Source organism: Hippopotamus amphibius, chromosome 6, assembly GCF_030028045.1.
Source record: "Hippopotamus amphibius kiboko isolate mHipAmp2 chromosome 6, mHipAmp2.hap2, whole genome shotgun sequence".
Taxonomy (NCBI): Eukaryota; Metazoa; Chordata; class Mammalia; order Artiodactyla; family Hippopotamidae; genus Hippopotamus; species Hippopotamus amphibius.
Genome location: NC_080191.1, coordinates 37,380,049 through 37,406,655, shown reverse-complemented (window position 1 = coordinate 37,406,655; position 26,607 = coordinate 37,380,049). Strand labels below are relative to the sequence as shown.

Below are 26,607 nucleotides of genomic sequence, written 5' to 3'. Positions count from 1 at the left end.
CTATACAATATCCTTAAAAACCAGCCAACGAGTCTCTTCCTCAAGTTATTTCTTGTTGCATTTTTCCATTTTCTTTTCCTTTTTTTAAATATGCAATTTTGTGACACACTTGTAGGGTATATGCAAATGTAGCTCTATGGAAATATCCATGAGGAATATTTCTACAGAATCTTACTAACTGTCTGGAAACAAAACACCAGTATCCTGGATACCAAGAGAAAATCACCCACAAATTCTTGCTCCACATCGCCCCTTCTTTTAGACATCTAGTACTCCACAGTGTAGCATCACCTCAAATGGGCCAGTTGCAACACAGTTTAGTAGATTATAGTTTCCTTATGACATTTCAGTCCTGAAAAAATACACCCTTACTCTTTTTTATTTTTTATTTTTTTAATTTTTTTGGAGGTACACCAAGTTCAATTGTCTGTTTTTATACACATATCCCCGTATTCCCTCCCTTCCTTGACTCCCCCCGCCTCGAGTCCCCCCCACCCTCCCCGCCCCAGTCCTCTAAGGCATCTTCCATTCTCGAGTTGAACTCCCTTTGTTATACAACAACTTCCCACTGACTATCTATCAAGAGTAAGGGTGGTAGTAGCACAGACATATATATACCACCCTTACTCTTGATGGAGCTCTGAGAAAGGAAATGAAGACATAATATAGGAAACTAACATTCACTGAGCACTCATTTCCTTTGCAAAATCAAAGGTACTTTTACATTCTATTGCATGTTATATGTCACTAAACTATCTCAACAACACAGCCAGGGAAGTAATCTCAGAGTAACTTAAAACCAAAAGTTAATATCTAAAAGAAAACAGTAAGGAATATTTTAAAATGAAAAGATAGGTGTTTGCAACAAAACCAGGCACACGAAAACAAAACAAACACAACAAAAAGTGGCAATATTAACATCAATTAAAGTACAATCTACAACACGGGGTGGGGGTGGGGGCGAAGGGGAAGCTGGGACAAAGTCAGAGAGTAGCATAGACATATTACACTACCAACTGTAAAATAGATAGCTAGTGGGAAGTTGCTGTATAACAAAGGGAGATCAACTCGATGATGGGTGATGCCTTAGAGGGCCGGGACAGGGGGGTGGGAAGGAATCTCGGGAGGGAGGGGATATGGGTATATATGTATAAATACAGCTGATTCACTTTGGTGTACCTCAAAAGCTGGTACAAGAGTGTAAAGCAATTATATTCCAATAAAGAGTTTAAAAAAAAAGTATAATCTACAACCATAAGCCTTAAACTGGCCAGAGGTGTACTATATCATGAAACAACATACAATGCATAAAGAAACTCTAAGAATTATGCAACTTTATACACCAAACAATAAAGCTGTGAAACATTATGTCAAAACTCTCAAAAGGTCAAAATTTTGATAACTCAAAACAATAGTAGAGAAGGTAATAATCTCTTACAGAATTTGACAAATCATGTAGACAAAACATGTATGGTTATGGAGAGTTTGAATAAATATACTAAAATAAACATAATTAGTGTAAAGGTATTTTACAATTTTATATGCTACAAACTAAAAAGCCCATTATTCTCTTATGCCCATGAGGTGTTCACAAAAGTCTATTACATACTAGCCCAGAAAGAAAACTTTAGTGCATTCCTAAAGCTAGAGATTTTATAAGGACATTCTCTGATAAAACATAATAAAACTATAAATCAATAAGAAAACTATGAACAGAGAAATTTAAAATATATTTATAATTAACTTCTGGGAGAAAAAAGAAATAAAAAGCAAAATAACAGTTTATCTAAGATCAACTAAAAGGATAAAATTGTAAAAATTGATGTCAAGGAGTGATAAAGCACATGCCTTCAGCGACCAAGCAGAGGTGCAAAAGTATGAAAGATTTTGTTATAAGATAAAAGAGAGTAAGGAGATTGAGGAGAATTGGGGAATATATGCCAGGCTCAGGGAACTCAGGAAATTCAAAACCTAAAATAAAAATAAAATAAGAAATAATAAAAAGAAAAAAGAGAGGAAAATAATAGAACAGAAAAATAAATATGAACCAAACAAAACATATTTGTGGTTAGTCCATTTATAAAACCTGTTCTAGTAAATATAAATGGAGAATAAAAATAAGCCAAAGAACAGTAAGGTGATAAGCTCAGTAAACATTGTTGATATAATCTGGAAGAAAAGAAATCTAGAGCTCTACCTCACACCACATACAAAAGAGTTTCCCTGAGAATCAAAAACTAAATGTAGAATAAATGTATATCAGTACTGAAGGAAAAAAAAACAAAAAATAGGAGAGTAGTTAGTATTCCAGGTTTGGTTCATTTTTCCTAAGGAAGAGAAGAAACCTATTGACCAAAAGGGAAGCAAACTGATAGATTTTTTTTCTACATAGAAATTTACAATTCCTATGTGGTAAAAGATTATTTAAAAATTAAGTTCAGATAGGCTGAGAAAAAGCATTTTTTTTATAAAAGAAGAAAATCTCTAAGGTTTAAGTCCCTTCTAGAAATTAATGAAAAGGTAGTAAGATATAAAATTGGTAAAGAATATAAATAAGACAATTCACAGAAAAGAAATCACAGTAGATAATAAATATATTAAAAGATGCTTGTCAAACTACAAGTCAGGGAAACAAAAAATTCCTTATTTAGAATTCATCAGATTGGCAAAAATTAAGAAGATTGATAACATCTAGTACTGACATGGATGCTGGGAAATGAGTATTCTCACATGCGCTTAGTGAGTATTAATTTGTGCATAGCAGTTTTGGAAAGTAACTCGTATAGTTTATTAAAATTGAAGTGTACATAACTTCTAACCTACTTCTAGATATATGTAAGATATAAATAAAAACTGGCATATTTAATATATGTACAAGAATCTTTATTGATTCATTGCTTGCCATATTTAAAAAAACGAAAACAAACTAAACATCCACCCATAGGTCATAGGCTAAGTAAATTACCACATATCCGTATTCTGAGATACTCGGCTGCTAAGTGAAGTAAATCTAAAGCAGCCCACGAGGCAAAGAATAATATGTGAGGTGTGGTTCCATTTTCATTTTTCTTCTCTGTACATTCATACATGATTACTTGAGTACTGAAAAAAACATATTAATAGGTTAGTGTAAGTTACCTCAGAAGGCAATGGAATTGTAACAAGGAGAAACCAGTTTTTAACATTTTCACATTGTTTCAACTGTTACAACTAGCATGCAATGTATTATATATTACTTTCATATTTTTAAAAGTTGTTTTAAAATGCTACTTCCTGTCTTGAGATTATGAAAATTATACCTTTAGGAGTAATGTCTACATGTGTTCATTTGCTACGGTTGCCATAACATCTCACAGGTTCCTGCCTTTAGATATCAGTGGAGAAGCTGGGCAGAGTTAATGTCCCATCTCCCATGCCCTGATGATGTGGGACTAATACTACATCCAGACTTCAAATCCAGCCAGCTTTGTGAATAATCTCTCCACCTCATTTTCCACTTTGCCTCCTCAGGATTGAGGCATGTGGGACCGTCTGAGTGTTCTTGGGTAGTTTTGAGACAGGGCATGATGGAAATGTGGTCCCTAAGACTTCTTGACTTGTGTCAAGATGCAATGGAGACAGATGCAAAAGGTGCAGAGTGGCTTAGAGGAAACAGAAGGAAGAAAAAGGCATTTCTTAAAGCCCACCTCAAGCAAACAAGGACTTCACCCAGTGCGGGCAGACTGAGAGCTGGGTGAGTGCCTGAGCAGGGGGCCCGGGCACTGGGAGGGGCAGCTAAGCAGTGGATGAGGCCCAATGGGGCTTGCTGGGACCTGAATGTGGGGCAGTGGGGTGGCCAGACTCCCCAAAGATGCCCTCATAGGATGCATAGCACTGATGCTGCAGGTCAGGGGCCATGCAGTGCACTGTACACGTCATCCCTTGATGCTGCTCTGCATGCTACCATCCAGAACTTACACACATATCAGGTTGGGGGAGGAGTGACTCATGTCTTGCCACAGGAAATATGGGGCCTCAGTGTCAAAAATGAAACTGATTTATGGAAAATGGGCGAAATGATACTTCCTGTATCTCTGAGTACGAGATTTATAACTGTCACACATATACCTCCTCTTTAGGTGGCTGGGAGTGCTTAAGAGAATTTCCTTCCTTTTTGGATACTGAGAGAAAAGTATTCCTTCTTGACAGATAAAGCTTCAGGACCGGATGTGGAATTCAGCCAGTGAGTGTCTTTTGTCTCTCTTGTTTTTGGAACAGAATTGAGAGTTTTCAATCTGCTTCTAAGAAAAACTTGCTGAATGGAAAAATTCAAAGGAAAAAAAAAGAAACATTTGGCTTTTGAGGTTAACGGTGATTTTGTAACGTGAAACTGCAGAGAATAAATGAGATTTCGATTCCAGTGTTTAAACAGTTTTTAAAGCGATTTCAAAGGTAGAGAAACCCAATCATGTTTTCACTCCAAGGAAAATTCATTTCAGCATTGCAGTCGGGAGATCAAAGAGCACGTCCAGTGTAAGGAACATCATTCCTTCCGAGGTACCCAAGGCTAACTGAGAGCACAGCAGCGCTGAGCCAGGTCTCTCTCACCCCGTCCTTCTTGGTTAATTTTTTAAACCTGAGTGAAGAGTCTGACAGGTAATTCTCCTGAATTCCATACAGTTGGTTTAAATATATTCATTCAACACACTTTTATTGAGTGCTATTTCAGGTACTAGCAATAAAGCCAATATTTTGAGAGTCAGACAATTTTGTTTCAAAAAAGTTTTATATAAGCTTTACGCAGTGGCAGTGTCGTAGCCAATGAGGTTTATCCGAGGCTCGGTTATTGCTAATTAAAAAAGTTTTATAGCAGAGTTTACATTAGGAGCCTGTACATTGGAGATTATATTAATAACTTCTTGAGAGTGTTATTCTGAGGATTAAATGACATTCATCTAAATCACCAGTCTCTAGAACATAGTAAACACTGAATAAATATTCATTACTATTTTTGGATTTTGTATTTTATTAGCCACTTTCTTTTTATTTTTAGAAGCTATTCTTACAGAAAAATTCAGGATTTTCTCAAGAAGGAAATACACCCCTATAATTCAAAGAAATGTGATTCTTGTTTTTGTATTTATGAATATATTGCATGAAATTATAGTATCAAATACAGTCTTATCCTATTTTATTCTCTTAAATATATAACAAGCATATTCTCATATTTACTAACATTATTTGAAACAACTTTTAATATCTGAATGATAAAATGATTTTCATGAACTGTAATATATTTAGCTATTCTATTGATAGAATTTTGAGTGTTGTTTTCATTTTTTCATCATTACTATTTTTTAAAGTGAAAACATCTTTGTGTATTGTCTGGATCTCGGCTTATTTCCTTAGGAAAAATCCCAGTGGAATTACTGAGCCAAAGATGATCATCATTTTTAAGTCTGATACATTGTTTTTTAGAAAGGTTGAATCGCAAGCAATTTTCACAGCCAAATTTCATGAGATTTATGCTCTCATTGGTACTTTATCTGACCCTACCTTTCCCATAATGGAGCGTTGATTATATTTTTATACTCCTCCCTCCTTTTTCTGTGTGTGAAAAGTCATGGTTACTCATTTTAATTTGCATTTCTTTAATTTGTAGTGAGTTTAAATCTTTTTCTTTAGTCACTTCTACTTCTTATATAAATTATGTATTTGTGTCCTTGACTGGTTTTCTACTATTTTTTCTACTTCGTATCTTAATAGTATCCTAGAAATCTTTGTATACTAAGGATAGTAGCCCATGTCCTATTATATAGCACGCCTCCCTCTGTGCCACTCTGCCTGCCCCAACTTTTTTTTTTTTTGCCTTTTAGGTTTGTGATAGTTTTTGACATCAAGGTTTTTAACTTTTTAGTGGATAAAATCTATTGACCCTCTCTTTGTGAGTGTTTTAATATTTTATGTGTTTCAAAAGCAGATAGTCACCTAAATTGTATAGTGTTTTCCTTTTTAAATTTAACTCTTAAATCATCTGGAATTTATTGACGGGTACACTATGAGTAAGAATCTAATTTGTTATTTTCTTCCAAATAGCCATTTTCCCCAGTGTTATTTATTGACTAATACAACTGTACCTAATTGATTTACAATGCTTCCTTTACTTTACAGTAAAGGTTTTCTACATATTAATGTTTCTGTATTATATTTCATCGATTTGAGATGTTTTTAAATCTTGATCTGTCAAAGAGCCTTGAAGCTAGCTTTCCCACTACTGCTTCGCAACATTATTAGCTAAACCTGTCTTCTGTCATCATTCAAGGAAAATGTCTAATAAGGCAAAACCACGTGGCATAAACATCAGAAACCTCCCTTCAGTTCGACAGGAATTCATGTATCAATACTTTTTGGATAAGGTCTTTTAATCAGCTAAAAATTCCTTTGCCTTACATGCTTCTCTGATTACAATAGATTTTATTAAGTATCCATTACTGCACAAGTGTTTCTTGAGCCCAATACTGAGCCAAAGTGAAAGCACTGTGTAAATAATGAGTTTCTCTCAATTACCAACCTAAAAATTCTTACACAACTCTAAGTATTTGGGATAATTTATGAATATTATGACTTCCCTTTTAAAAGCATATTTTCTGATGAATTTCACACTTAATATTTATTATAATTTATAAATATATGCAGAATATATGGCAATGTGAAAATAAAATTAACCATAATCTCAGTACATAGAGGGGGAAAACTATTGGTAGTATTATGGTATATTTTTAGGCTTTATGCATATGTTATGTACATTTAAAAATAATGTTCATTTTTCTCTGATTATGACAGTAACATATTTTTCTGTAAAAAATACTATAAAGCATAAAGAAAAAAAACATTCTGAATTTCATGAGGTATACAATTTTATTCCTGCTTTTACTTATTAATTTGACATTCCAGCGTATGTGTTCAAGTATTTTTCTACATCAGGAAAAAATTCTTTGTAAATGTCACACTAGTATGCACTATAATGTTTCTGTTGATAAACATTTAGGGTCTTCCAGTTTTTCAAGATTTTAAACAGTGTGCAATGAATACCTTTGAATATAAAGACTTTTTGTTAGTTTGTTTTTCAATTCATATTACTTCCTTCGGATAGCTTCCTAGAAATGGATTGCTGGAGTATCCTAAATAAAACACATCTACTGTCAAATTGCTTTACAAAATGGTCATATCCATTCCTCTCTATAAGTTCATAAAGTATTATTCTGTATTTTTTGGAATGTACATTTCTTGGTAAATAGGGACATTTACCAATATCTAGGCTTTTCCTCTGTGTGCTCTAAAGAATTTACAATGTTTAAGCGATCACAGCTTCATCAGTGTCTGAAGATTTAAATTGTTTAGACCAGTGCTTCTAAAAATATGAATCACCTGGCGATCTTGTTAAAATGCAGTTCCTAATTCAAGAGACCCGGGGCGGAGAGCCTGTGTTTCTGAAATGCTTCCAGGAGCTGTTCCTGTGTGGTTGGTCTCCAGGTCACAGCACAGGATTCAGATGCCTTATCACTGTCTTGTCAAAATCTTGAGCTTCACTTCCTTCCTATGTTTATTTTACCTTTAAATTTGAAAATTATTCTTTTTGATGGAGAAGATCTAAGCAAAAAAAAAAAAAAAAGAAGAAGAAGAAGAAAGAAAGAAGAAAGAAAAGAGGGAGAGAAAGTTGAGAATGCTGTTTTCTGACTGCTATATGTTAACATTATGTTACATGACCCAAGATGTGACCTGCTTCTTTTCGTGTTTTGTTTTTAGTACTTTTTTTTATCCTTAGTATTAGAGCAGACCTCAGGTCATTTTAGGATTGAATCTAATTGTCGTTTGTCCCCCTTTGTTCTCATCTTTGCCTTTGTCTCTTCTTTTGCCACTTCTCAGTGTGCACCACTGTGAGCAGCCCCACTAGCTTTTTAAAAGCCATCACACACTCTTCCTCATTGTGATGAGTGTATCATCAGAATTTAGTTTTGTAGAATCCCCCAAACCTCTTGAGCCAACCTATTTTTTCACCCTATCCATGTCTTCTCACCTTACAGTCTACTCTGAGCTTTTGGAAATCCACTTTTACAAACTCTGGCAAAACACATGACTTTATACCCAGACTTCCCCTTCTTTGGCTATTGTGGCCCCTAGGATGGTATAGTCATCACTTCCCACGATTTCTATCACTTGTCTAGTTCTTCACTATGGAGACTGGTCAAAATTAAGAAGGCACATTGTGATTTGGTATGTGAAGGAAATTGATTTGCAAAATGTAAAGCTCTTAATGTGTTACATCCCCCTGGAGAGTGAATCATTCCTCTAGCTCCTTCCTTAGTCTTGAAATTCTCAGCAAAGCCTGTAAAAAGTAAAAATGTATCAGTCTGCCTTTAACAGGATGAGCCTTTCAGATGTCAAATAGCTGAAATCCTTCCCTGTGTACATCTTGCCTCTATATCAGCAGATCTGTGGTCTATGTTGGGAAGGCATGCATCCTTGCTGTGATATCACTTTTATTTTTCCTCTTTCTCTTTTTTCTAATTAATTATTCTTTGATTTTTTAATTTTAGTTACAATTTTATATCCTACAGATCGAATGATCTTGACATGTTTTAATAGCTGTGTTATGTTCTAACGAGTGGATGTTCCATAATTTACATAAGCATTTCCCTATTGTAGGAAGCCTGGCTTGCCTCAGTTTTTTTTTATAAACATTGATGATTTATATCATCATTCATATGGCTTTTCTATATCTTTGATTTTTTTCCTTAATATAGATTTCTGGGTGAATTTCCTGGTAAATAAATTGCTACAATCTTTTAAAGATTAAGGTAAAAAAAAAATCTTTGACTCAGAAATCCTAGTTTTAGGAACATAGTCTGTAAGAAATTTTAGTGCTGTAAATTAGATCAAGTTAAATGTCTGTTTGAAAACTGAATCATTATTAAATTTCTCTCTAAACAATTCCCAATCTGTTTTCCAAAAGAAATAATGATGGCTTACCAATGCATGCAAGTTAGAGAGAACCCATCATCATTATTTGATATTACAAGCTTAAAATATTCTTTCCAATTTAGTAGACATAAAACAAAAATGACACCTTGGTTTAATTTCCATATATTTGATTGTCTGCTAGGTTGTATATCTTTCAAAATTTGTTTACTAATTGTATTTCTTAATTTGTGAGTTACCTTTTTCTCTTCTCTATTTGCTTTCTTAAATATCAAATTCTAGGAAAATAATAAAAAAAACATAGAAATAATAGCAATAACTATCCATGTATTTGTTATAATTATTTCCCTCTATTTCCAACCTCATGTTTATGTTTCTACATCTGTAAAATAAAAAGTATATTATCTTTTCACATACAGTGCTAAATGTCTATCCTTTTCAACAAGATTGTTTACTTAGAGAGTTTTATAAAACTCTCATCATATTCATGGAATGGACACTATCGAACAGGGCCATATTCCTGTGGACTTACATTTAACTCTTTGTGTTAGTGTTTCTAGTTCACTGTATTATACACACATAATCAGTGTTTAGAGACTGTGCTTCTGGACTATTTCTACACACTTCAGAAAATTACTTCAAAGCACTGACTCAAGAGCTACAGAGTCATCTAAGGATACTGATGTGCAAATTACATTAAATCACATATCAGGATTTTTGAAAAGAAGCCTAAAACGATGGTATATAAGAACAACATTCATATTTATGTGAAAGCCATAGCAATCAATATACTTTTGGAAACTAAGCCCATTCTTTCAAGGGGTCACGAAAAACATTGTGTGTTTGAATCACTCATTTCAGATCTAAAACATCTGAATAATGTTAGATATGTAAAGAATTATAGAGTTCTATATGAATCACTTGTGCGTCAACTTACTAGAAACGTTGAGATTTTATATGGATCAAGAGGCTCTTGACATGTAAATGTCTTAAGTAAACTGGTCACAAAATTCATATTACTCATTTCAAATACAGCATCAATGAAGTTCTAAGTCATTATGGAGACTGAGGTGTCAGTCTAAACTTGGTTTTTGGCTCTCCACAGATAGCTTTAAAACCTGAGGCACATGGAGTTTGGTATCTCTACTGAGTGTTGAAAATTGCTCTCTTAGTCTCTGGACAAATGGTAGCTCTTATTTTGTTGCCTGAGGATAATTGGAGGTGGGTTGAGAAAACAGACCAGAACAACTGTTAACAGGTAAACATCTCAGGTTCTTAATTCATAACATTCATTATCCACCTGTAGAACAGGAAAAAAAGAAGTGTTAGAACAGTTGGGTCTTCTTAGACAAATTCTAAGGTCATATTCATAACTGAACCGAAGGGTTGAAAGATGAAAAACACCAATGTCCTTAAAAGGCAGCAAGTTTAAGCAATGGTTTTTAATTGGGGGGCAATTTTTTGCCCCCAGAGGTCATTTTCCAATGTCTGGAGACATTTTGGGTTATCCTAACTAACTTGGGATACCAGGTTGCTACTGGCATCTAGAAGGCAGAGGCCAGGGATGCTGCTAAACATCCGGCAATGCACAGGACAGCTCCTATGACACAGAATTATCTGGCCCAAAATGTGAATAGTGTTGATATTGAGAGACCATGAATTAATAAAGTATTTTTAAAACTGGGAATGTATACAGCTTTATCCCTATGACCAAATCAATAGAATATATCATTTTTTTATTGATTTGGTCATAGGGATAAAGCTAATAGGGGACATAGGATTTATTACCAAATTTGCTTAACTTGCTTATTAATGTATAAGATGTGAAACCCCTATCCTAGAAATATGTGATCGGTTTCAGAGCCTGCCAGTGCTTTAGGTGATGGTGCTTACCTTGTGGTGTGGCAAACTAAACAGGTAAAATGAATTTACATGGAATAATCGTAAGACATTAAGATTGTCTCAGTACCACACAGAACAAAATGGAATTTGGCGATGATGTAGTTAATGTGATTAATATAGATAGCAAGCAAGACGCTTCAGGGCTCCAGTGGAACATTTGTCCCGAATTATCTGGGTTGACTGTCCCCTCTTATTATGAGAACTGAAAGAGCACCAGATCTTCTCTCCATGCAGTGCAGACACGAACTAGATAATGCAGCATGTCGGGGTGGGGTGGGGAGGATAGGCAGGAGAGATCATTATCTTGGTATATGACTGTTCTTAGCTAAGAATGTAACTTGAGGGAAATGGAAATGAGGAGGGAAACATGACAGAATACTGCGTATATCATGACTGTGTGCTAATAGATGATGCACTGCAAAGCTGGCAGTTCATTTCCCCAAATCCTTCTCCTGCACAATTTCGGCACAGACCTTCTGAAACATGGATTGGGTGAAATGTGTGTGGAGCTCATAGGTACGTTAACCTTTGGTTGCCATGGTCTGCCTACTTTTGATGCCTTGTTTACGTGGCATGGATGAGCTTCTTTTCACCACTGCTTTCTTTTTTTGAGTGTTTATCCACATGCATTGATAATAATTTATTGGTTGTCCAAGGGCAGGAAAAATGAAATATTTTGTAAGCTTGGCAGATAGCCGTGAACGGTTTTGATAAGACATTAATTTCATGGACATTTCATACCTTACAACATATTTTTAAAATGTTACAAAAAAGTGTGTCCCTAGAAAATACCCTTAAATGTTAGAAAGCCCATTTACATGGAAAGTTTTAATATATATAATGAATCAAAACATTTGACATGCTATCTTTAGCAGGTTATGATATGATATGAATTGTTCCTTTTATTTGGTAGCTATTTTTCTTCCTCTCACTAAGGTCACCAATTTGTATTAAATAAAAATGCAGGTGACAAGCGAATTCTTATGATTGTGCCTCAGGTCAAGAGAATACAATTGAGTTTGTACATCGAGCTTATGCTGTAAACCTATAGCAATGATAAAATAGAAAACCAAAAATATATGTCCAGGCTCAAAAACAAGAGGTACACGTGCATGAACCAGAAATGAGTACATAAGTGGGGCTGAAGCCACTGGTATCCTGGGACCTGGTTCCAGAAGCCAGCAGTGGTGTCCGGGAGTCCCATTCCTGCCAGGCAACGGGGCCAGAGTCCTCACACGATGAGGGGTTGGAGAAGGGCTTGCTGACTGAGGCCATGGGCTCATGCCCAGCTTTCTGACCCATGAAATGAGAATAAATAAATGCTGCTAACATGTCTCCTGGCTCTTCAGCTTTATGTGAAGCTGAGGAGCTAGGGAAACAGTTGGAGCAAGCCACACTTCTTGACAGTGAGCTGAACCAATGCATCTGCTGGTTCAGTGCTCGCATCTGCAATGTTGCCAATGTCGTCACAGCACAGAAATCCCAAAACGTCATTATGAGTCCTTGTTTTGGATTAGGACCTCAAAACCTGGGTGGATATGATTTAAAAAACCCAAACTTCTAGGCAGGGAAGAATGAGGTCAGATTTGTATAAGTTGTGGGGGGAGGGCCAGCTTTTAGTAAAGAGGGAAGAAAAGATATGAGAGGAAAACAGAGGAGAAGGAGAAAAGGAGAGAGAGAGAAGGAGGGAGAACAGTGGAGGGAGGATGGAGAGGGAGGTGGAAAATCACAAATTTTTCACATAAACATATAAAACAAAATTCTAAATATATGAAAAAAGTAAAATTATAAGGAACACTAACAACAAAATGTGAATTCACTACATGCACTATTCAATGTGCTCAGGATATTTGAGGAGATGAATATATAACTTCTGTTTTTGAATTAAACCTTTGTTTTGAGATGATTGTAGATTCACATTCAACTGTTAAGAAATGATGCAGAGGACTTCCTAGGTGGCGCAGTGGGTAAGAATCTGCCTGCCAATGCAGGGGACACGGGTTTGATCCCTGCCCCAGGAAGATTCCACATGCCGCGGAGCAACTAAGCCCATGAGCCACAACTATTGAGCCTGCGCTCTAGAGCCCGTGAACCACAACTATTGAGCCCATGTGCCACAACTACTGAAGCCCACGCGCCTACAGCCCGTGTTCTGCAACAAGAGAGGCCACCGCAATGAGAAGCCTGTGCACCACAAGGAAGAGTAGCCCCCACTCACCGCAACTAGAAGAAGCCGTGTGCAGCAACAAAGACCCAACACGGCCAATGAAATTAATTAATTAATTAATTTAAAAAAAAGAAATGATGCAGAGAGATCCCACTTACCCTTACCCTGTGTCCCCCAACGTTGACATCTTGCAAAAACAATTGTACAAAATTACAACCAGAATATTGCCATTGATATGGTCAGACACAGAATATTTCCACCCACAAGGACCCCTCTTGTTTCCCATTTTATAGCAAGAACAAATCCCCTCCCAAGCAAGCACTAATCTGCTTTGCATTCTATTCAATATAATTTTGTCATTTCAAGAATGTTATATAAATGGAATCATATACTATTTAATCTTTCAGGACCGGCTTCTATCACTCAGCATAATTCCCTGGAGAGTTATCCTGGTTGCTGCATTTACGAATAGTCTGTTCCTGTTTATTGCTGAATGAAGTCCGTGGTCTGGATGCACCGAAGTTTAACCATTCCCCTGTTGCAGGATATCTAGGGGTTTTCTGTTTATGGTTATTATAAATAAAGTTGCTATGAACATTCATATCTAGGTTTTCGTGGAAGCAAAACTGAAAAAGAGTTTTCATTTTTCTAGAATAAATCCCCAGGTATACAATTCCTGGATCATATGGTAGTTGCACGTTTAGTTTTTAAGAAACTACCAAAGAGTTTTCCAGAGTGGATGTAACATTTTACTTTCCCACCAGCAACGTATGAGTAATCACTTTCTCTACATCTTTATCAGCATTTGGTATTCTCACTATTTTTTATTTTAGCCATTCTGATAGGTGTACAGTGATGTCTCGTAGTTTTAATCTGCATTTCTCTAATGGCTTTTAATGTGCTTGTTCCTATATGTATATCCTGTGCACTCAAATGTCTGTCCGTATCTCTTGTCCATTTTCTAATGATATTGTTTACTTTTTCACTGCTGAGTTTTGAGGGTCCTTTATATATTTGACACTAATTCTTTACTGGAAATGTGGTTTGCAAAATATTCTACCAGCCTTTAACTTGACTTTTCACCCTCTTCTTATGGTTTTTAACAGACTGAAATGTTTATTTTTGATGGAGTCCAATTTGTCAATTTTCTCTTTTGCGGATCTTGCATTTGGTGGTAAGTCAGGAAGGGGTTTGTAGCCTCGTGCTTGCGGAATGGTGGTGAAGGTCCTGAGTCTCCACTAATCCTGCTCCAGTATCACTCCAGTGGGAGGGGAAGGGCACCTCCTTACTGCTGAGGGCGGGGGGCAGTTAAAATCCCAGCTTCCTGCAAGGTCTCCACTGACACCACAGGAAAAGATGCATTACCACCCCTTGAGAATGAACCCTGCTTCTCTGACACCCCCGCAGCGTAGGGTGGGGCACCTCATTACAGTTTGGCAGGGTGGAAGTCAAGGATCCGCACTTGGCCTTTGCTGGCGTGAATCAGGTAGAGCCAGTTTTTCCTGTGATGTTTGGCGGGAAGAAAGCAATTATTGCCTGAAAGCATTCTGTCTTGCCAGGCTTCCCATTTTCTGGTCCTTTGCCTGGAGAGAGCAGGCTTTTTTTTTTTTTTGGCACTTTTTTGTCTATACCTGAGGGTGTCTGGACTACCAGCTTCTTCAGCTCCAAGTTTGATATATTTGGGGCAAAAAGAAATCCCAGGGAACCCAGTACTCTGTTGTTCCTTGCATGTCAAGGTCCCTGGCCAATCTGCCTTCTTCCCTCCCCTGTTTAGAGTTGTGTTACATTTGTTTTATACATAATGTCCAGGGATTTTAGTTGTGCTTAGGAGCAAGAATAGGGAAAATTATGTCAGCTCCATCTTCCTGGAAACAGAAATCTGTAACTTCTATTTTAATGTAAGAAAGTTTGAGTCAAAATCATCAGAAATAAAACAAGTTCTGGTAGATAGGAAAAAGAATGTATTATAAATATTAGAAATAAAAAGATGGTTATTAGCACTTTTAGTTTCTGCTTAGGGTGTAGAGAGCTGAAAGAGGCATTGCTCTCAGCATTGTATATTACAGTAACACCACCACCAATACAAACCTGAGCAAACTGCAAGTTTATGACTTTTCTTGAACTATCAGGGAGCTGAGGTCACAGGGCAACCAAGTAGCCTGAAATTTAAGGAGAGAGAGAAATTGCAGAGAAAGACGGACACTTGCTCACTCACAGCAGAAGATGAGTCCTGTCAAATGCTTTTTCTGCCATCTATTGAGATGATCATACGGCATTACTTCTTTAGTCTATTAATAGGTGAATTATGTTGACTTTTCAAATTTTGAAACCAGTTTTTCATTCCCAGGGTGTGAATGGTTGTGAAGTATTACTCTTGGTTGTAAAATATAAGCCTTTCTCTATACTGCCAGATTTGATTTGCTAACATTTTGTTGAGGACTTTTGTGTCTGTGTTAAGGATATTGGTCTCTCCTGTTCTTCTTTACGACATCTTTGGTTTTGCTATCACGGTAGTTCTAGTTTCTTAAAAATGAGTTGGCAAATGCTCCCTCCTCTACTATTGACTGGAGGAAATTGTATAGAATTGATATTATTAATTTCTTAAATGTTTGATAAAATTTACCAACGATTAATTAGAAAAGCAACATCTAGCAATATGTCGTGTTCAAGGAACATAATTCAAGCAAATGCATAAACAAAATCTGAAAATTTTGAAGAATAGGAGATGAGATACAAGAAAAAAGAAAACTGGAGTAGACGTGTTGTTGTCTAATATAACAGAATTCAAGACAAAAAAATGTCGTGAGGAATAACGTACAGTGTTATACAGCCAAAAAGGAAAAAGAGTAAGAACAGCAGAATAAGGAGGGATCATTAGTATGAATACACATGCACATAGAAATATAACCAGACACATAGGAAAGTAATAACTGACAGGATAGCAGGGAGAAATAGAGTCATCACCAATTATAGTTAGAACTTTTTTACGTGTTCCCACACCCCATCAAAGAGGTACAAAGATCTGAATATATGAATAATTCAATTCCTAGTAAGCTGAAACCGGCTATCTAATAGGACACTAGAAACATGCTAAGGTATTATATCCAATAAATAGACAAATAGAATAGTAAAGTCTTTGTGAGCATATGTAGAAAATTTGCAGACTCTCCTCATGTACTAGGGAACAAAGGAAGTCCAAAATAACACAGACTATATTCTTTGGCAATAAGTTAAATTAGAAAATAAGTGGATTGTTAAAAAACCTTCAATTATAAAGTATATTACTATACAGCTCTTTTGTAAAAGGAATTCATAAAGGCTATTGCAAAGCACTTAGAACTGAATAAGAATGAAAACACGTTTATCATGAATTGTGCGGCACAGATGAAGCAACATAAGAGAAATGTATTACTCTAAGCATATTTATCAGGAAACAAAAGCTATCTTTCAAAATGAACTAAGTATGCAATTAATGCAGTCAGAAAAAGCAGTAGAACAAAGTCAAAGAAGCAAGAAAGAAGAAGTAAAAAGAAGAACAGAAATAAGTGAAGTAAAAACTTGTGTAGAATGACAAAAATAATTCTTTGAAAAGATTGATTAAATACATAGACCCAGACAAGACTTTAAGGAAAAAAAAGTTAAACAAATTACAGAATAAATTTAGACAACCACAGATAAAGAAGTTTTAAAATGATTTTTAAGGTATATAACTGTATGCTAATAAAATTGAAACATCATGAAATGAGCATGAAAAGAAATAGAAAACTTGAATAGACAAATGAGTATTAAAGAAAAAAGAGCTTTTTAAAAAAAAATCACCCCCAATAGCCACAGCCAAGACAGTTTTATTTGGGGAATTCTACCAATTTAAAGGAATAGTTAAATGGTAACTTACATAAAATTTTCTAGAAAATAGAGAAAAGGACACTTTCTAGCTCATTTCATGAGCAAGACCTAACTTGATTTCAAAACCAGAGAAGGACAACACAAGAAAAGAAACCAGAGGCTTATTTCACTGATAAACACAGATGCAAAAATTTTAAATAAAATATCAGCTAACGGAAACAAATAGTATGTTAAAAAATATACCATAGCACAAACAATGTGTCTTATCACAGAAATGCAAGAATGGTTAAATATCAGAAAACATATCAATGTAATTCTCCACATTAATTCACTAGAGGAGACATAACTGGTTTTCTTACTAGAAGTGGAAAAATTATGTGCTCAAGTACAACATCTAATTATGATTACATCTTATTAAACCAAGAACAGAAGCAAATTTCTCCAATTTAGTAAGGATTATGAATCAAATGTCTATGGCAAACATTTATCAAATATCACAGAATCCAAGACAGTGATCAGCTGTATGACTCAGTATTATTTTATATTCCACTAACAAAGAAAATTCCACATTGTCTGCGGCTGCTTTGTCATCATGTGGCACAGGCTGAGTGATTGCAGTGGAGGCTCCATAAGCCCCGCAAAGCCCAAAATATTTACTAGTTGGCTCTTTTTAAAAAAAAGTTTGATGACTCCTGATCTAGACCAAAAAAGGAACTTCTACAAATCAACAAGACTAAGTCAAGGGCCTAAGTAAAAAAAGCAAGCATCTGACAAGTCATACAATAGGCAAATTACAAAGATGCAAACCAAACAGCTACAAGGCAATTGTAGAGATGCTCCAACTTATTAGTAATGAGGGAAAGTATTTCCAAACCAAAAAAGAAATTACATTTGTCAGCTTGACAAAATTTAATGTGAAGCCATTACTAAAAACAGAATTTGGGGGGAAATCATTCTATTAATCTGACTCAGATACTATCTAATGTGGCTTATTTTTGTTTTAATATGGGAAAAGAAAAGCAGAAGATAACTTTTGTTGCAATTATTAATTTAAGAATGAAGAAAACCCCATAGAATTCAAATTCTAAGAGCACATTTCCTTACCAGGTTAATATAACCCCTAGTGATTTGTAAATCTGTCAGAACGGATTTTGCAAACCTAAGTAGTTAAATGAAGCTTGAAATGATAAAATTCTATTTGATTTCATGTCCACAAGATACCAGATAAATGCTTTGGTAAAGAATCAGCTTCCATATATTTTCAGAGATGACAGTCTATCAATTATGGGCTTAATCCACCTGCTAAAACTTGTGATAAGACGGTTCTGACCCACCTCCATCTAGCTCCCCCCACCATAACCCACTCCCACCATATTGTTCTACTCTAGACTAGGAAGGGAAGTTTTGATTCAATATGAGTATCATAAAGATGTTATTGCCTTTATCTATGTTCTTATAGATGTTATCTTTGTAAACAATAAGTATCATGATAGTGCAAGGACAAAACCCTTTACTATTAGATTATTCATTCAATCATGCATTCCACATGCATTTATTTTGTGCCAGGTCTTCAATATACAAAAATAGTACCTGACCTCAAAGTAATGTATAACCTAATTAACCAGTAATTACATTACAGCTTGTACTCAGAGAGGCTTATAAACGGAGTGTTACTGAATCATAGGAAAAAAACATCTAGCGCAGTTGAGAAGGGAGATTGTCAAGGAAGATTCCTAGAGAAAGTGATGCCTGGGGTAAGACTTGAATGTGTGATACTGTCTCTGATATGAGTGTCCAGGAAATAGAGAGGTGAGTCAGTGGTGGCAAGAGATAAATAAATATGTTCAATTAATGATTATTCAGCTAAATGTGTATATCACTTACGTTAAGATTTCTACACGAGTCAGACACTAGTTAGTATATATCATTAGCATATAAAAATAATAGTGTATTCCATATACCTGGGAGGAGAAATGCCTGCTCTCCCTTCTCTATCACTAGTAGAATGTACTCACTCATCTTACAAGTGGAAACCTCTTTAAGGAGGCTATGTCCAGATTTTCTCAGGTAGCCCATTGCTTAAACCTTTGTTACTCAGGATGCCTTTTCTTATACCAAAGTCTGTAAACAAAGGAAAATGTGAAGGACTTTAAGCAACAACAACAAAATGCCTTAGACATTTATGATATTTTGAGAGTTGGTTTTAACCTATGAGGGTACCCTTTGGAGGATTATGAACTACTTGGTAGAGGTCATGAAATGTGAAAAATAAATCTAATTTTGGTCATATGAAGATCAGAACTTCAGGTAGAATTAATGACATTTATTGCACTTGGTTTTCTCTTTAAGATGACTCTCTAATAAATATAAACCTGCAGTCATACTGGTGATTATAAATAAAGTCAGGAAACAAGAATGCTTTTGAATTTCAGTTGCTATTGTTAATTCTGCTTTGAATGAGTCTGAAAACTCAGAATACAGACCATCACTTCCTTCCTATTTTTCTCCATTTCAGTAGATAGCACCTCTTTCCACCTACTTGTTCAATCTAAAAACATGGAAGCGAACCCTGGTTCTTTCCTTTTCCTCCCCTCCTTTCCCTATGCCCTCACTCCCCGTTCCTCACCTCCACAAATAGCAGCGTATATCTTTACACATACAGCTATAACTACTTTTTAAAAATTTATTTATTTCTTTATTTGACTGCATCAGGTCTCAGTTGCTGCACTTGGGATTTTCGTTGCAGCACATGGGATCTTCACTGCGGCATGCAGGCATCTCTCCAGTTGTGGTGCCTGGGCTCTAGAGCACATAGGTTTACTTGCCCTGTGACCTGTGGGATATTAGTTCCCTGACCAGGGATCAAACCCACGTCCCCTGCATTGGAAGGCAGATTCTTAAGCACTGGACCACCAGGGAAGTCTGCTATAATTACTTCTTTATCTGCACTGTCACCTCTCATATGGACTATTATAACTGTCTCCCTGCTTCACTGTTTGACTTTCCTTTCCTCCCAATCGTGTTTCCATGCTGTAGGTTGTATACTTTAAAAATATAAACTATCTCATGTCACTCCTTGGCTTAACTCTTTCTGAGGCTTTCTAATGCATTAATAATAAAACCCAGTCATCTTACCTTCATCAATAGGTCCTAAATAATCTAGTACCTGCTTAGCTTTCCAGTTACTTGCCCACTGTAGTCGGTTCATGTGTCTATTTTCCGGTACTTGAAATGGCAAGTCTTTCTAGTCTTAATACATGCAGTTCCCTTTGCCGGGAAAGTTCCCCCATCTCTGCATGGCTGATTTCTTCTAATTCTTTCTGTCTCAGCTTCCATGTCACCTCTTGGGTCCTGACTGACAAACTCTACCTCCTGGCTCCAGCTCATTTCTATTAAAAGACCTTTTGTTTCTTTCACAGGTTAACATATTTTGTAATTATTCATTTTGTGTTGATATGTTACCTATTCAGCTCTGACTTGGTACTATAAGATCTATGAGGGCAGAGACTGTATTTGTTTAAGTCATCACTGCATAACATAGCAACGGACTCAGTACAATCTTGCTGAGTGAGTAAATGGACGAGTCAATTGATGGATGGATCTGTGTCCTTCACTTGGTCTGTACTGATAACAAAAACTATGGAATAAAATGTCTATTAAGTTAATCTATCATTCACACCTGCGTGGGTGAGAAAGCCTTAATAGCAACAAATGTCTTGAATAAAGGGAAGTAGCTCAACAATTTTAGTGCTATTCCCCAGGAGGCTTGGATTTTATTTTTTACATGGGAATTTTAAGTAAAAAATAAAAGCATGAAAGATAGAACAGAAGAGAAATAAAATGCCATGCTCTTCTTTCAATTATATAAATCAAATACTTTCATTTGGAACAAACAGCCGAGATGGAATTAGCAGACATGTTCCAGATAGCCTAGATATCAAATGCATTGTCCAGAAAATTTTAAATTCTCCCAGGATAGTGACATACAGTTTTTAATTTTAGTTGTCATATTTACTGCCTTCCAGCTTGAAAAATAAGTACCTCAAGATGCCTGTAATTTAGGGCATAGAGAGAAGTTGTAACACATGGGACACTAAAGAAGATATCATGTATTTAGGGCCTCTGAAATGAAAACCCTATGTAGCCAAATAAAAATAATGGACTAAGCCATTGATACAAATTTTCAGCAGTTAAGTTGGCATATCTAAGAATAAAACATCTGTGCAGAACAATCACCCCTTCTTGGACAGCTGAACTCCTTAAAGAAACAAAAGTTCTGCCCTCAGGAAAAAATGGTCACAATATTAAAGCTTAGAAATCTAGAAACCTATTTAGGTTTCTGAAGAATATACAGACAGTGGACAAAAAGGATGCACTCAGAATTAAAAAAAAAAAAAGATGCACTCAGCACAAAACAGCTTTTAGTGCATCATGTTTGAACTAAAACTAGTCTAGTTTTGACAATGTATGTCTCATTATTTAAAATAATTGATCTCGAGTCTTTTCAAATTTTCCTCTCTTTGTGGAATTTTACTTTAACAGTATAACATATTTATAAGACTTTTCCAAAATGAGTGTTCTAATTAACAACCTAGAAGACAGTGCAGAACCCTGACTAATGCAAGCATGCAGGACCCTAAGGTCCACCATAGACTTAGGGCAAAGAGAATATTCCTAGATCCACCTGCTGGTAGGAATAGGACTGGTAGGCAGAAGCTAGACAAGGCAGGGGCTGTCACCTGAAGTCATGCAAACTCTGCTGTGTCATCAAGGACAGTTTGGAAAACATAGAGTAGCAACGTCATCTAGAATACTTGCAGGCTTTTTTGGTGACATATGGGCAGGTAGCATCATTTTGGGGTCAGCAAATAATAGTTTGTCTAGTCTTTCTCGGCTGAAAGAAAGGGAAGAAAAAGAACATTGATTGCACTTACTGTAGGCCACCTATTGACACTGCTTATATTTCATCTTACCCCACTTATTGTCCACATTTACATAATAGGATATCGTGAAACTGATGCTCAGAAAAATCGTCACTGTAAAGCTCACAGATTAAGTCATTAAAGGTAAGAATTAAACTCCGATCTGCCTTCTTCCAGCAATAGTGTTCTTTCTACAACCCTGCAAGGCTAGAAGGCCATTTTTGTCAGTACGTCAAAAATTGATAAGACCTTTAAGGACAGATTTGTACTAATAAAATTCACTGGAGACATTTATTTAGAGTTTTAATTGATAAATATGCGATGAGATATAAAACTGACGAGAAAGGCTACAGTGCTTGAATCAAAAATTTAGTGCATTCTCTCACGAAATTGAAAGCATTACCTGGGAAGCAAAATTATATTCAAAATATTGCTTGGTTGATATAAATCAGAAACGAAGGACTGGAATGATCTTTAGTTTGAGGTGCCTCCTTTAAGAGAGATGGAAACTGTCCTCTTCCCTGGGTTAGAACTGGGGTTCTTGGTGGTGGTGTCCCTTGGTTATTGCACTTTGTCCAATGGGCAGGACCGAGAACAGACTACCACCTCCATTTACATACTATACGCATCACATGAAAATGTTTCTCTGTTTCAGAATCCTTTACAATCATTCATTCAATTATATATCGTGCATCTCTAACAGCCAGACTGTTCTAGGCACTACAAATACAATAGTATACAAATAAAAATAGTTAGAATCCCTGCTTTTGATGGAGGGAGTATTAAAGTAGTTCTCAGGCAGTTTTTATCTTGTAACATTCACGAGTGTTCCTGTAGCTCCTCTTAACTCATAGGCCACTGAATTCTTTGAAGAGTTACTAAATCTCTGCAGAAGCCCTGTAAGCCAGAAGGCGCAGTAGCATTTATTGTACTTATATACCAAATGTCATCCATTTTGTGTGCTATCTGTTCCTGGGAGATCACTAGCTTGGTTCCCAGCTACCTTTTATGCTTAGACCTTTCGGAGCCACTGACTCCACAGTGGTTAATGTCAATGAACATGCGTCCATAAATTCACACCAGGTGATCTGGGGATTTCATGTGGCACTATTATCCTTCTTATCACTAAGAGGACTCTGTGACCTTGATTCCGTCTTATTTACTTCTTTTTCTAGGATTGTGTTATATAAAATAACACAGGAGAAAATACCAGGAGAAATAAGTGGGCCGATGGCTGAAAACGGAAACTCTTATAATTATACAAGAATTTTGACTCAAATGCCACTTGTAAAAGAATTTATTCTAAGCATGAAAACAGCCTTTGTTCTCTGCTCCCTAACCCCTGCCAAAGTAAAATCTACAAAACCAATCTTTAATATAATAGAAAGTCTTTGCTTCTACTAGTGATTAGGTAGATTTCATTCAGTAGATTTTAATCAAACAGTTACTGCCTTGAAGTAGTTTTCATTCAAGGCTGAGTGGCATGCAATATATACACATACTAATCAATGCCTCAGTCTTGTCTTGGGAGAATGGGCTAAATTCTGCCTCTCCCATTAACTACCTGTGTGAAAGCTCCATTACTAGAGAGGCAGTAGGGCACAGGGGTTGAGTGTGCAGACTGCAGGCTTTACTTCCCAGCATGGCAGTTACTAGCTGGGTGGTCACGAGCAAGTTACTTAACCTCTCTGAGACTCAGATGCCTTATTTGTATTAAACAAGTTGTCTTCATCCATTCAGGCTGCTATGAAAGGAAACTATAGATTGGGTGGCTTCAATAACTTTTTTTTTTTTTAATCTCTCACAGTTCTGGAAGCTGGAAAGTCCAAGATCAAGGTGCCACCAGATTCCGTGTTTGGTTAGAGTCTGCTTTCTGGCTCCTAGACAGCCGTCTTCTTGCTGTATCCTCACGTGGTGGAAGGAAGGAGGGACAGCTCTTGTCCTCTCATATATAAGGGTACTAATCCCATTCATGACCTAATCATCCTTCAAAGTCCCCACCTCCAAATACCACCCTACTGAGGATGAGGTTTCAACATATGAATTGGGGGAGGGGGTGATATTTAGTGTATTGCATGAGGATAATAATAGTACCTATCTCATGGGGTTGTTGCAAGGGTGAAGGGAGTGGCTTCACTTAAAATCCTTAGAACAGTGCCTGGCAAAGAAGATGCGCTCAATAAATGTCAGCTTGCTACACAGCGGTGGCTGCCTCAGTAACACACTTACTGGTTCTCACTCCTCTTCTTTCTAACCTCCCTTTTCCCTCACTCTTGCCTCCCTGCGATTGCACTCCCTAAGAAAACCTTAACAGATGCACCACTGCCTGAGGTTTTCTTTCTGGATGCTGTGCCGGATGGCCTCCAGGATTCCTTAGCACTGTGAAAAGCACATGTTTTCGTGAAAAGAGAGTGGACTTGCATTCAGAGGACCTGTTTTCTGTCCTGGTTTTAACTATGATCTCTGTGTCACCTTGGGTTAGTCATTTAACCTCAAATGATGGTTTTCTTTTTAGTGAATAAAATGTACTTGATTCTATGAAAAACAACTTTCTTCCCCAAACGATTGCAAGGGTTGACTGGGATATTTTTATGAAAACAGTTCGAAACTGTGGAGCTGTAGAAATCTATATGTTGAGGTCAGTCCTTAACCCTCTGCCTTACATTCATGTAACTAGGGACTTTTGTCCCCCTACCTACAAAGGGTGAGTATTGGGGGGACCTCCTTGAGCCTCTTATTCCTCCTCCCCACAAGAAGCAGAATGGCCCAGGTTTCAGTGGGTGGAGCACACGGTTCCTGACTTTCAGGCATCTCCAGGGAATCAGAGAAGGTGCACGCTCATTGATTCTAGCCATCCTCTTAACTTCCTGTTACCCTGTTACCATAAGCATATCGATTCCTCCACGTATATAGGCTTATTATTGGTTACTCTGTTCTGCCAGTGACCAGGCACATGTGGCCACCCAGATAATCTTGCAGCAGCTTAGAATAGACAAATGTATTTGGTGTCTGCCCTACAGGTTCAGCTGTCCTCACAGCCAATCTATAAGATAGGGAAGAAAGTCCCATTAATCTAAATGAATGACCACCATAGTCTACAGAAGCCGTGAAGTCTAGGGGTACACAACCACTAATGGAGCTACAGTTTGTGAACTTATTCTCTATTTGATTGGAATCTGGAGAAGAAGAGGGATGGTTCTTCATGGCCCCACTCTTCCCTCAACCTCCAGCAATATCTCTAACATGGGATCCATACTATCCTCAAACATTCACTGCTCTTATCCTTTTACTGATGCTAAATCTTCAAAAAGGAAGAGTAAATTTGGAAAGGTAAGTTTACAATCACTTTCCCTTTGAAAATAAAATAAGAGAAAAAAGTCTGCTTGGAGAGCTAGATGTAAAAACCTTTACCAAGAAACAGATCCTATCTGCAGAGAACTATATTTAGACATAAAGCCAGCTGGCCACCATCCAATTATACTTCCATGTTCTGTTCAGAACTCAGCAGACTCTGTCTGTGCCCCAAAATATACCATGAGATGTAGACATTGGTTATTTAATATGGATTTTGACTGCTAGTAACAACAGTTCTAAAACTAATCAAGATAACCAGTATACGTCAATGAATATATGTAGGACAGAAAAAGTGCTTAAGACAGGACAGAAAAGAGTGAAATCAGCCTACCCCTGCTATCTCACACGAAGCAGAAAAACTGCTGTCTTGCTTAGTGGAACTGGTTTCAGTTCACAGTGTTAGCTATAAATATTCTGATGAATTTGTATTATTCTAGCTTAGCTAAAATAAAGCTATATTTTCCAGAATCCTCTTCTTTAAATAGCTGCATGTTAGCGTAGGCCATAAGAAATATTTTGATTGATATTTAAAGGTGGGAGTGGAGCTGCAGCCTTATTCTTTTACGCTGGGAGATATGTTGAACCAAGCCCTTGCATATTATCACTTATCTACTGGTTCGCCTTGTTGGTTTTGGGCGTGTAGCTACTCCCACTCCTGCAAGATCCTCCTTTAGCATCTCAAACTTCTGAGCCAGGTACGTGTTTAGCTTCTATGGGACACCCATGTCACCCAAGTTGGAGGCTTAGAGCCAGTCAAAGACCAATACAGCTTCTAGTCTATCCTTGTGGGGTCCTCATTTTCTTCTCTCTCTCTCTCCACATTCATTTTTCCTTCTGACTGGCCTCAAACTCCAGTACCAGATGTAAAGACAATGACCTTGCATAGCTATTTAACAAGCTCCCACAAATAGGTAAGGTAAATAAATCCCAATGCTGTTTCTCTGATTGAACCCTGACTGATACAGATTTTGGTACTACAAGTGCTTCTAAAGGAACAGAACCTTAGAGGTAGTTTCTCTGCATTGGTTTGGCATTATCTGGGATTGATTCTTTAATATGATTAGATTTATAGTCATTAATGACCTGTTCCCAGTGACAACAGCTAATGAAGTACAGCAATGAACTCAAGTTCATAGTATGTACCAGTGTGATTATATACTTTATCACCCTGAAGCAGCTGGCCTGATAGAAATGGCAGAATGGTTTTTTTGAAGACTCAGTTATGGATGGCAAAACCAGGGATATGGTATGTCCCCTAAGTCAGCAGCCAGTATGTAGTGCCATTTCTCCCGTAGAAAAGACATGCAGGTCTAGGAATGAAGGGGCTAGAAATAGGGTAGCTCTTCTCACAAAAGCTCAACTAGTGAAATTTTTGCTTCCTATACTAATGACTTATGACTCTGGTGATTTTGGGCATTTTAGTTTGCAAGTAAGGGATGCTTCCACCTGATGACACAG

The 26,607-nt window shown here is 36.7% G+C and overlaps 1 pseudogene; it reads left to right on the top strand.

The window, feature by feature from the left end:
- The first annotated feature begins 4,771 nt into the window (after positions 1-4,771).
- Positions 4,772-4,894, top strand: LOC130856250 (U4 spliceosomal RNA; annotated as a pseudogene).
- The last annotated feature ends 21,713 nt before the right edge of the window (positions 4,895-26,607 follow it).